At 34.5% G+C, this 11,851-nt stretch overlaps 1 protein-coding gene across 1 annotated transcript in view; it reads left to right on the top strand.

Moving 5' to 3' along the window:
• The window catches only part of LOC140443752 (uncharacterized), a 255,377-nt gene that overhangs the window by 120,420 nt on the left and 123,106 nt on the right, over nt 1-11,851 (top strand). The gene's annotated exons all lie outside the window — the stretch shown is intronic.

Genomic DNA, 11,851 nt, shown 5'->3' with positions numbered 1-11,851 from the left:
TTCGATTGAATCGGATAGTTATTGTTCTATGTTTGCTTTTGTTAAAACTTTAGTGTTAGTTATGCATAGTCTTAAGGACGATCGAAATAAACTTGCCAAAAATATAGATAAAGATTTATCGACACAAATTGTGAGACATAGATTTAAACGCTTTATTAGTCATGACTTGGATATTTTGCTTGTGCTTATTGTGTTACATACATATTATAAACAGTTATTCTTTAAGCCGCGTTTACACGATGACAATTGGCAAGACGATTGTCATTGGACAATTGTCATCACGTGGTTGCGGATTGTCGGAGGCCAGTCCAGTTGAACGAGAAGATATTTATACGGGGCCAACTATTGCCATGGCAGTAGGCAGCTAAAACATGGCCGACTACTCGTCATCTTTGGTGTCCGGTGAGGGAACTGGCAAAAAACAAGAGAGCACTACTGGTCTACACCGTTCACACAGCGCCAATTGTCGCGACAATTGAGATTTCGAGTGGTGGGGGGCTCACTGGGCGCAGCTTATTGTCCTCAGTCTACTCCCGGAGACAACTGAATTTTGGGCCAATTGTGAGGCAATTGGCCTGAAGTGTTTAGACGAAGACAATAATTTCATGCCAGTCAGTTGTCTTCTGACAATTGTCTCGTCAATTGACATTGTGTAAACGCGGCTTAATTCTCAGTTAACTGGTTGTTTCTGCGCCTAGTGAAAATACAAATTACTTATTATTGTTTAATTATGAATATACAGGGTGTTTCTTTGAAAAAGTAACATACTTCTTCTTCTTAAGGTGCCTTCTCCATTACTGAAGAATGGCTATAACTACAGCAAATTGCTCTCTATCTTGAGCTGTTCTTAGTATCGAATGTGTGTCCATGCCTGTCCAGTCTCTTACGTTCTTCAACCAGAAGCGTTTTATTCTTCCTGAACCTCTTCTTCCTTCCACTTTCCCTTCCATTATAAGTCAAAGAACCATACGTTAGCTAAAAAAACGGGACACTTAGACGATCTTCTTTAAGGTGTCGAATTGATTATTGTGTTTAAAATTATAATAAATTCAGGTCAGGTTTGAAAAATATTAGTATTCCAACCCAAAATCAATACTCTGTACATTTAGGTCATGGAAATAAGCAAAAAAAGTACCGTGTTTATGACACTCAATCGCCCAGGCAAATGACAGTTGTTTTGAGTAGTAAGGGCCTATGTAACAAAAACCTTTATGTTTCCTGCATTCGATTTTTTGGAATTAATTATTAACAAGTTAAGGTCAAAAACGGTAAATTTTCACTTTTTTCGTCTATCAGCAAAAAGTGAAGCATTGGAAACAAATTTAAGAGTAACTAGCTTATAAATCATATAAAAACCTTTAAAATGGAGTTTTTGAAATGTTTTTATCCTCATTTGTTGCTTAGAAAGTTGCAAAATAAGTAAAAAATTTCGGTTGTTTATAAATGTTAATACTTTTTTAAAAATTATCATAAAACCTTGAATCTTGTAGTGCTTAAAATATGATCGAAATTTCAAAGCGATTAGTCAAATTGTTAAAAAGTTATTTTATTTGTTTTTCCCAAATTACATTTTTTGCAACAATAAAAGTCAGAAAATGATAAAGTTGCAGTAATTCTGCGGATAGCTTATCAAAAAAGAAGAATCATTCTATCATTTTTAATAAAAAAAAATTAAGAAAAATGATTTTAAATATTGCAAAATCATTTTGCAAAACATATCAATTTTTTACTTATAAACAGTTACAATACCTTTTTAACTGTTGCCTGCAAGAAAATAATTTTTTCATATTTGGTTAGCTTGCATTTTTCCACAAATTTAAAAAAGAAAAAGCATTTAGTTTAATTTTAAACGAAGTTAGTCCCTTTTTTAATTGACAGCAGCTTTGTTCATAACGATTAAGAGATCGAATTAGGGTCATTGGTTCGAAAAATCGGTCCACTTTGAAACTTGTGGGAGAGGTGGCGGGGGAAAGAGCTGTTAACTGTATCTCTGGTTCTTGTTCGTGGATTTCGATTTTTTTATTTTCTATGTACTTGTATGTACTCTTTGCGTAGACTAAGTTTATGTATTATTTAAATAAATATATTGTTAAATAAATCATTTAATTTGTTTAAACATTTTTTTTTAATGTTTATTTTTTTTATATTATTTGAGGTAATTTGTATTGTAAAACATAAATAATTTATGATTAATGTATACTTATTCAATAAACGTCCTAAATAATTTATTTTTAATAGATTTGAATAAAAAAATAAATTATCCTATTTAATTATTTCTAAAAATAATATTGCTTTATGTATTGGAATTAAATAACCTCAAATAAACTACGTTTTAGTTCTTGGTAGACATTCTAGGCAAATGGCTTTTGTCCAAAAAGGTTGATGTCATACCCACATGCTGAAACTTGTTTTAATCGATATATTATGATGCTAATATGCTATGTTGAAAAGTTTACCAAAAATTTTCATTGGAACCTATTTATTGCCTTTTTCACATAGAAACCACGTTTTTTAATAGTTTATTTTAAGACAAAAGTTACTTTTGTGATTTTTATGTAAAATGCTTACTTTGAGCGTAAATTGCAAACAAACAACTAAAATAGTTGTTTGTTTGCACTTTTAAAAAATCTAATGTACAGGGCATTGTTTTTGGGTAGGAATATTTTTCCAATATTTTTTAATATGAACACGGATTTCTTATAATTATAAATAAAATAATTTATTGGACACCATAAAGAATATTCGCATGACAAATATAAAGAAAATATACAATGCGATTAAAAAGTTATGAACCAGAATTTGGCAAAATAAATAAAACATCCATTATCTTTGTTATTGATGAAGTAAGACTTATTAAGTATGGGATTTTTGAGATCGCCTAAGTGTTTTCTTTTTTTCAGTTAAAGTATGTTACGTTCCCAAATAAACAGCCTGTATATAAAATAGAATGGAAATAAAATCAGCAAATAAAACAAAATAAAGCGTATTTAAACTAACATACGATCTATTAAGAATTTAAATTTAGCAGATTGCCATAATCCTAACCGTTTCTGAGAAATCTTCGTTTGGTTTCTATAATGAATATAGCTTCCACGAACTTCAATCAGATATGACTTATCGTCCAATGGGAATGGTTCCACGAACGTGTTTATCAATAAACCTAATTAATTCCATAGCTATCAACCTCGTGTTATTTGTTAATTCGGAGGAAATTATGAAAAGGGTGCTGGATAGACGTGGGATCACTGCATCATTTAAATCTTAGATAAATGAAAGGGGATTGATTTATTTGCTCACTACGTAAAAGTACTCAGGATGTCCCGCAAGTCAACGCAAAGTTTAAAGGAAATTAATAATTAAATTTTTTATGAAAATTTATTTTAACCTTATAATACGTAACACCGTTTCTGCTAAACGTAAATACGGGACTATCGCAAATTTTACTACTCCATAGAAAACTGTTTTAAGTATGTGACTCAATAAAGCTATTGTTCTGTGATCTGAGCAGGATATTTCACTTGACTTTTTGAGTATTGCCACAAAGGTCGATTGCAGCCATTGTCTGGGGATTGTGGCAGTCTGATATATTAGATTAAAGAGTTCAACCATTACATCAATTACATCTTCATCAATGAGTTTTAATTTTTCGATAGGCACATCATCAGTTCTGGTAGCTTTGACCTCTTTTGTGTTTTTGATGGCATGGATGAATTCTTTCCGTAATATTGGTGGTCCGGTATTCTCTGTGGTTTCTAATGATAGTTCTTATCTTTCATCATTAACTAGCTTTTGGATGTAATTGGTCCAGTGACACAATCTTTCCTTCATATCAGTAATAGTATTTCCTTTATCATTTTTAAGGGCAGTCGTTCTTGTGCTTTTTCTAGAACCTGTTATTTCTTTGATTTTTTGTGTAAATTAAAGCTATCATATATGTTATCTAGATCTTCTATTTCCTTGCATTTGTCAAAGAGCCACCTCTCTTTTGCCTCTCGAATTTTCTTTCTGATGTTTTATAAATTTGTTTGTATACTCCCTCTATAGCGAACACGGTTATTACGAGGTTTTGCTTATAATGAGGTACATTAGATATCCCGTGAAATTTCTATTGAACTATAACCTTCTATAGCGAGGCAAATTTGGTTATAACGAGAGAAAATAAATAAGATCGAAATACTTGTTTTTTACGTTTTTGGCCCGGCCGTGGCTATAAATAAATACACTTAACTGCAGCCCGTAATAAACTTCTTCTGTTTAATCTACTGACCGATATTGTGTTGTCGAAAATTTACAATTTATGATTCACATACAAGTGTCAGTGGAGGGGTTTGACCATTTGCATCTAAAAAACTACGTAAAGAGGCTTAAAAACATGATAAATGAAACAAATTTCACCAGAATTTCATTTTACAGTTGTTTTTGTCGTAGATGTTTATCGTTTGTTTCCTGAATGTGCTTTCGCGTCTTGAAAGTTGTGTTGTAGATTACATAGTCACGTAGATTACACACTATGACTCCTAAAAGAAAAGCATTTACTTTAGAAGAACAAATTAACATCCTTAAAGATATCGAGAACGGTAAGAAGAAAGCAGAAGTTTGTCGTAAAAGAGAAATTTCAAGTTCTACTCTATCTACCATGCTCAAAAATAAACACAAGATTTTCGAAGCAGGTTCGTCTTTTTCCGGTAAATCGAAAAAACTACGTGCCGCAACTAATAAAGAACTCGATACTGCAATAGTCGTTTACCGTAAACAGGGCTGCGAATGCTCCAATAAGTGGAACACCGCTTCAAGAAAAAGCAACACAGTTTTCGCAGGCGCTAGGTGGTGATGAGAATTTTAAAGCATCGAGTGGGTGGATGAGCCGTTTTTAAGGCCGAGCCCGAAATTACGTGTGGAAAAACTTGCGGTGAAGCGAAGAGTGTTTCCAAAGAAGTCATCGACAATTGGTTGAAGTCCTGGCCTACAATAAGACAAAATTACACTGATAACGTTTTCAATGCCAACGAGCTGGGAGTTTTTTTAAACTTACTCCAGATAAGACCCTTAATTCGAAAATGAACGTTGCATAGGTGGCAAGTTATCAAAAGAAAGGGTAAGTGTACTCACGTGTGCCAACATGTTCGGTTCCGAAAAAGGAAGTCGTCATTGGAAAATCACAAAAACCACGATGTTTCAGAGATGTAAATCGGCTTCCTGTCACATATAAATTTAATAAAAAATCGTGGATGACAGCAGAGATTCTTAGTGGAGAACTTTTAAATTGGGACAGAGAGATGGGGCATCGAAAGATTCTTTTAATTGTTGACAATTGTACGGCCCATCCGAAAGTTAACGGTTTCAAAAACATTCAACATCTTTTTTGAAATTGAAAAATTGCATATCTGTTCTGCAACCGATGGATCAGGAAAACCGTAGTGAATCTCCTGTTACTTTATTAGATGCCATAACTTTCAGTCACAAAGCATGGACACTCATAGATAAAAAAACCATCAGAAAATGTTTTGTTCATGCGGGTGGACAGGGACTGAGGTAGAAAATGAAGAAGTTGAATAATGAATATCATGTAGCAGAGTAGTTGAGGTTACAACAACAAGGTCAAGAACTAACCCAACTGAACAATAATGACAAGTTTAATGAATTCATTGCCATTTATGATGACGTCATCGTATGTGATCTTTCGACGGATAGTGAAATTATCGCGGAAGTAATCAATCCGCCGGCGGAGCGCGTTATCGTCAGTGACGAAAGTGATGAAGATGGAGAAGACAATCGCGGTGAATTTACGCAAGAAGTCCTAATAAACAAGATGTGGAAAGTGCTTTAAACGTTGTAAGAAACTTTATCCAAAGAAAAAACGCAAATAAAGAAGAATACAACTGTTTCACATCTTTAGAAAATTTGATAGATAGAATGATACTGGACAATTTAAAGCAGTCAAAAATGACAGACTTCTTCCAATTGCAGAAGCAATAGTTTATGTTATTCTTGAAAATATGCTTTGTACATTATGTAGTTGGAAAAAAATGTAAGTACAGATTTTTTGTTTTAACGTATATCATTGACAAAAAAGAAGTGCTGAGAAGAATGGGAAAAAGTAAAGAGGTTTTAAATATAACTAAAGTCAGAAAACTGCAATATTTGAGACATGTCATGAGGGGCGAGCGTTATAACTTGTTGCATTTAATAATGCAACGAAGAATACAGGATAGAAGGAGTCGCGGAAGAAGACGCATCTCCTGGTTAAAGAATTTGAGAGCTTGCTTTAACTGCAATTCTGCTGACCTCGTTAGAGCAGCGATATCGAAAGTGAGAATTGCCATAATAGTTGCCAACCTTCTTAGAGAAGATGGCACATGAAGAAGAAGATTGACAATATAAGTAAACAACTCGTTTTCAAAAACGCCATTTAAGCAATATTTAGCATCTTATATTGCTCCGAATGTCTTCAGTATAGGAAGTTAATATTTTAGAAAACTACATATTCATATGTATGCACAGTATTATTGTTGTCTGATATAACGAGATCGGCTTATAACGAGATAATTAGTCTGCCCTTTCAGTTCTCGTTATAGAGGGAGTCTACTGTATTTATTCAGGTCTTTTGCCTTATCTTTTTCTTCGTTCTTCCATAAGTTCAAGAATTTCTACTGTCATTACAGATGATATTACAGAGACTGTCAATATAGATGAAGATACCCAGACGGTACTGTTTCAGATGTATTGATTGGTCGGAACGATTGGGCAAGGATACAGTCAGTTTTACCCGGCTTGGGAATAAATACAACCTTTGTTTTCCCGTAATAAAAGAAAATATATCTCATCGAAAGACCCGTAAACAATGTTATAAATAACCCTAATTATAAAATAAAATCTCTAGATAATAATTCCGATTTTGAGATAAACTGGTTTTCCTACAGGATTTTTAAAATTTAGCCAAGTACTGAAACATTCTATTTTGTTGATATCCTTGCTTGTTTTGGTTTTGCGACAAATTTCTCATTAGGATCAACTTCATATCTCAAAATAAAAACCAAATATTAATTTTTTTTCCAATGGCACATGAAATAAATTTTATTCTTGCATTCTAGTTAAATTTATTGACAATGCCCCTGCCTCTAACTCTTCTTATGTGAATATTATAAAGTATTTATTTTATCTGGTGACTAACCTCACTCGCGATGAGACAGCACTGCAACTAAGTAAACTAGAAATAAAGCAATGTTATCATCATCAATCAGCCAATCCCGTCCACTGCTGGACATAGGCCTCCCTCAGTTCTTTCCAGTGTTCTCTACACTGGGCCGCTTGTAGCCAGTTTCCCGCTACTCTTTTTATGTCGTCGGTCCATCTAGTCGGTGGTCGTCCTCGGCTTCTTTTATAATTTCTGGGCCTATATTCCATAATTCGTCTTGTCCATCGTCCATCTTGTGTTCTGGCTAAGTGTCCTGCCCAGTTCCACTTAAGTCTCGTGGTTCTTTCGATGACGTCTTGAACTCCTGATCTTTGCCTGATTTGTCGGTTTGTTATGTGGTCTCGGAGGCTCACATTCAGCATTGCACGTTCCATGGCTCGTTGTGTAACTCTTAGTTTATTCGCAGATTTCTGCGTGAGTGTTAAAGTCTCTGCTCCATAAGTTTGTACAGGCAAAACACATTGGTTATAAACTTTTCGCTTGAGACACATGGGAATTGAACTTTTTAGAATATGGCTTAGTTTGCCAAATGCTGCCCATGTCAGGCCTATTCGCCTCTGTATTTCATTTGTTTGATTGTCTCTGTTTATTTTGATCTCGTGTCCCAGATATTTGTAAGTGTCTGTTTGTTATGGTATTATGGTGTATGGTATTATTGTCGATAGTTATATTTCCACTCATTACGAGATTTGTCATAAGTTTAGTTTTCTCAAAGTTTATCTTTAATCCTGCTTTTTCAGACAGACTTTTAAGCGAATGTAGCATAGAAACCGTATCCTGTAAGTTATCTGCGATTAATACGACATCATCTGCAAACCTCAGATGATTTAATCTTTCTCCATCTATATTGATGCCCATATCTTGCCATTGGGTGTTCTTAAATATTGACTCTAGAGCTGCCGTGAACAATTTTGGTGAAATATTGTCTCCTTGTCTTACTCCTCGACCTAAGCTGAATTTTTCTGTGTCTTCGTGTAGTCGTATACTTGATGTAGCGTTCTCGTAGATGTTTTTGATTAGTGACGTGTACCTGTAATCTATTCGGCTTTGATTTAGGGCTTCCAGTACGGTTTCAAACTCTACAGTATCAAAAGCCTTCTCGTAATCGACAAATGCAAGAACCAGTGGTATGTTGTACTCGATGCATTTTTCAATTAAGATCTTTATGGTGTGCAAATGGTCATTTGTGCCATATCCTCTCCTAAAGCCTGCCTGTTCTTTGGGCTGATAGAAATCAAGTTTAGGTGTTAGTCTCTTTGTTAAGATTTTCATAAAGAGTTTATACATATGTGTCAAGAGGCTGATGGGTCTATAATTTTCTAATTTAGTAATATCACCTTTTTTGTGTAACAAGACTATCACTGCATTGTTCCAGTCTTTAGGAATCGTACCCGCATGTAAGCATTTATTAAACAGTTCGCTTACTGATTTTAATAGAATTTCTCCTCCTGCTTTTATTGCCTCAATAACGAGGCCATCGTCACCAGGCGATCGATGGTTCTTCATTTCCTTTAAAGCTGATCTTACTTCTGACACAGTAATGGGTAAAAGTATTTCCGATCCCTGATTTATGAGAGTCTTTACTCGTGTCGGTAAATTTTCTTGTGATCTTTGGCTGGTATAGAGGTCTTTATAAAACTCTCTAGTTATTTTCAGAATGTTTTGTTTATCTGTTGTTGCCTTTCCGTCTTTATCTTCTAGCTTGTATATTTCTTTTTTACTTTGTGTGAGTTCTCTTTTCATTATCTTTAAACCTTTGTTCTTTTCTACTGTTTGAGTAATTACATTAGTATTATATCTTCTTATATCTCTTCTAATATCCGCTGAAATTCTTTTATTTAGTTTTCTATATTCTTCTTTGTTTCCCTTTTCTTTCTCGCTTAGGTTTCGTCGTATTTCCATGAGAGCTTTTGTGTCTTTGCTAATCTTTTCACTTTTGGTGTAATTTTTCTTGCAAAATTTGAGTTGTGCGTTTCTAACCGAGTCTGTAATTAATTTATTATGATCGTCGATACTTAGAGGTTTGACATTATTACTCTGTAAAGTTTCTGCTATATTTTTTATGTACGCTTCTGGCTGATTTGGTGAATTCCAAACTATGCGTTTGCCACTGTTTATCATCTTTGCTCTTTCTTTTTGTAGGTTTATCGTTATTCTAGCTCTTACTGGTCTGTGGTCGCTTCCTACTGATAGTTTATTAAGTACAGTGACATCTTGAATAATTTGCTTTTTGTCTGTTATTATATAATCATATTCGCTCTTAGTTCTTCCATCTGGACTAACCCACGTCCATTTTCTACTCTGTTTCTTCTTAAAAAAGGTGTTCATTGCATACAGTTTGTGTTGCAGTAGAAAGTTGGTAAGTATTTCGCCTCTTTCGTTTCTTACTCCGATTCCAAAATCTCCGATTGCTACTTCTTGTTCGTCCTTTTTCCTTCCGAGTTTCCCGTTAAAATCTCCCATTATCAGATTTTAATGGGCCGGTTCCTGCTTTTTTGCTCTTTCGATTTCCTCATAGAAGGCTTCAACAATCTCATCTTCGTAATCGCTGGTGGGGGCGTATACCTGGATTATTTTTAGATTGTATCTCTTATTTAGTCTTAGATTTATATACATAACTCTTGGGGAAATGCAGCCAATGCTCTGTATCATTTTCTGTAATTTTTTGTGTACTAATAAACCTACTCCTCCAGTTGTCGATTCTGTTTCCCCATTATAGTGGAATATGTTGCCTGATTTTAGTTTGACCTGATCTTCACCTCTTCTTTTGACTTCGCTAATACCTATAATATCCCATTTCACATGTCTGAGTTCTTCCTCCAGTTCCGTCATTTTTTCATCTTTGGATAAGGTTCTTACATTATACGTAATTATGTGCAGCGTTCGTCGTTCTTGGTAGCCTCTTACATCCCGGAGATTCTTTGCACCCTCTGCCCGCTGTCCGTGAATCCTACCGCTACCTTGGTTGGGAACTAGCGAGCTGCCGGGGACTGAGGGCCCTTTTCTTGAATGTCTATTCATGCTGAGGGGTTTTGGCATTTAAACACCACGCTTGCCAGGCGGGTTGGTGAGTTGGTTTGGGAAATTGGTAGGATAGTAGGTATTGGGTAGGAATGGGTTTAGGACATGATTTCTCTCCATAGGAGTTGAGAGACAATCAAGGCTCGCGTAGGGCAGGGTCGCATCCCTGAAGTAAGTCTATCCTCCACTGGGATTGTGGAGGAGTACTTACCCGCTACCGCTAAGCAATGTTATATATATATATATATATATATATATATATATATATATATATATATATATATATATATATATATATATATATATATATGTAAAATAGTAAATTCTAGCAAAAGCTGCTATCGCTTTGTTAAATTAAATGGCCAAATATATGGGCTAGGAGGACAAATTCGTTAAACTTCCCGTGCTCGAATTGGTATCAATAAAGTGTTATGAATCATTTCAGCCTATCCCAGCCTCATCAGACACTTGGGCTGATACAAATTCAAACTCGGAAAGTCCAAAGAATATCTCCTAAATTTTCACCACTGCAGTGGTTACCGTACAGAGGCGCCACCTGCTTTGGCGGCCATGACATAAAACGATATAATGATATCGTTTCCTGTCCTCTGGGCTATGCGAAATGTGTAAAATAGTAAATCTGCAGACTGTAAAAATCATTTCCATTTATTTCGAAAAGCATTCCGAGTGATAATTTTTTATTTTTTTACAAGTGCATGTATTTCGTTTCTAATTGTCTCGTAATTATGATATGCCTCTTGTGTTTTGGTTAACACGTATTGCAGATAAGCTTTTTTCTTTTCTTCACATTTTTCCTTCACTTCTGTACAAATCCATCACTGTGTGTGATATATGTGTTTCTGCTCTTTTTTTTTGTTATTCTTTTTTTAAATAGGTAGCTTGTGAAATTATCGTGTAAGCTTTTGACTTTTATTTTTGTGGTGTATTCTTGTGTTTTGTTATCAAATATATGTCTTTTCATTCGGATTTTGCACAATACAAATTTATCATCTCTTCCTATTTCTGCTGATGTTGGTGCTTTTACATCTAAAATTTGAGAGGGGTGTAACTCTTTATTTGACAGAATATAATCTGTCATAGATATTTGTCCCCTAATGTTTTCAAAAGTGTATTTGTATTGTTTTTTGTGGGGGAAAAATGTATTATTAATACGTATTTCGTTTATGCTGTAGAGGTCCATCAGAACGGTCCCCGTATTTATTTCTCATATTTTCATTATATCGCGTTTTATTCCTGGAAATATATATCATTGCCAACAAGGGGGTTAAAATCACCCATAATGAATACATAATTCATCATTTGGGGTCTCGTTTATTACAGTCTGAATGTATTCGTAGAAGTTTTCCCTTGTGGTAGTATCTCTGTTGATCTCTGGTGCATAGATTGCCATCACATTCAGAGGTTTGGTATCCAGTTTAACTTTTACACTAACTATTCTTTCAGAGGTATATTTACATTCTTGTACTTAGTGTAAACATTTTCTGTGTACTAACAGAGCGACTCCTTCTTTGGCTCTGGTTTTTTCGCAACACCACTGTAAATCATCATATAGTCATCTAGCATAATTTGTCCCTTTCTTTTTTTAAAATGTTATATTTATACCCGAAATATAAT

This window comes from Diabrotica undecimpunctata, chromosome 6, assembly GCF_040954645.1.
Source record: "Diabrotica undecimpunctata isolate CICGRU chromosome 6, icDiaUnde3, whole genome shotgun sequence".
Lineage (NCBI taxonomy): Eukaryota > Metazoa > Arthropoda > Insecta > Coleoptera > Chrysomelidae > Diabrotica > Diabrotica undecimpunctata.
This window is presented reverse-complemented; position numbering and strand designations above follow the sequence as displayed.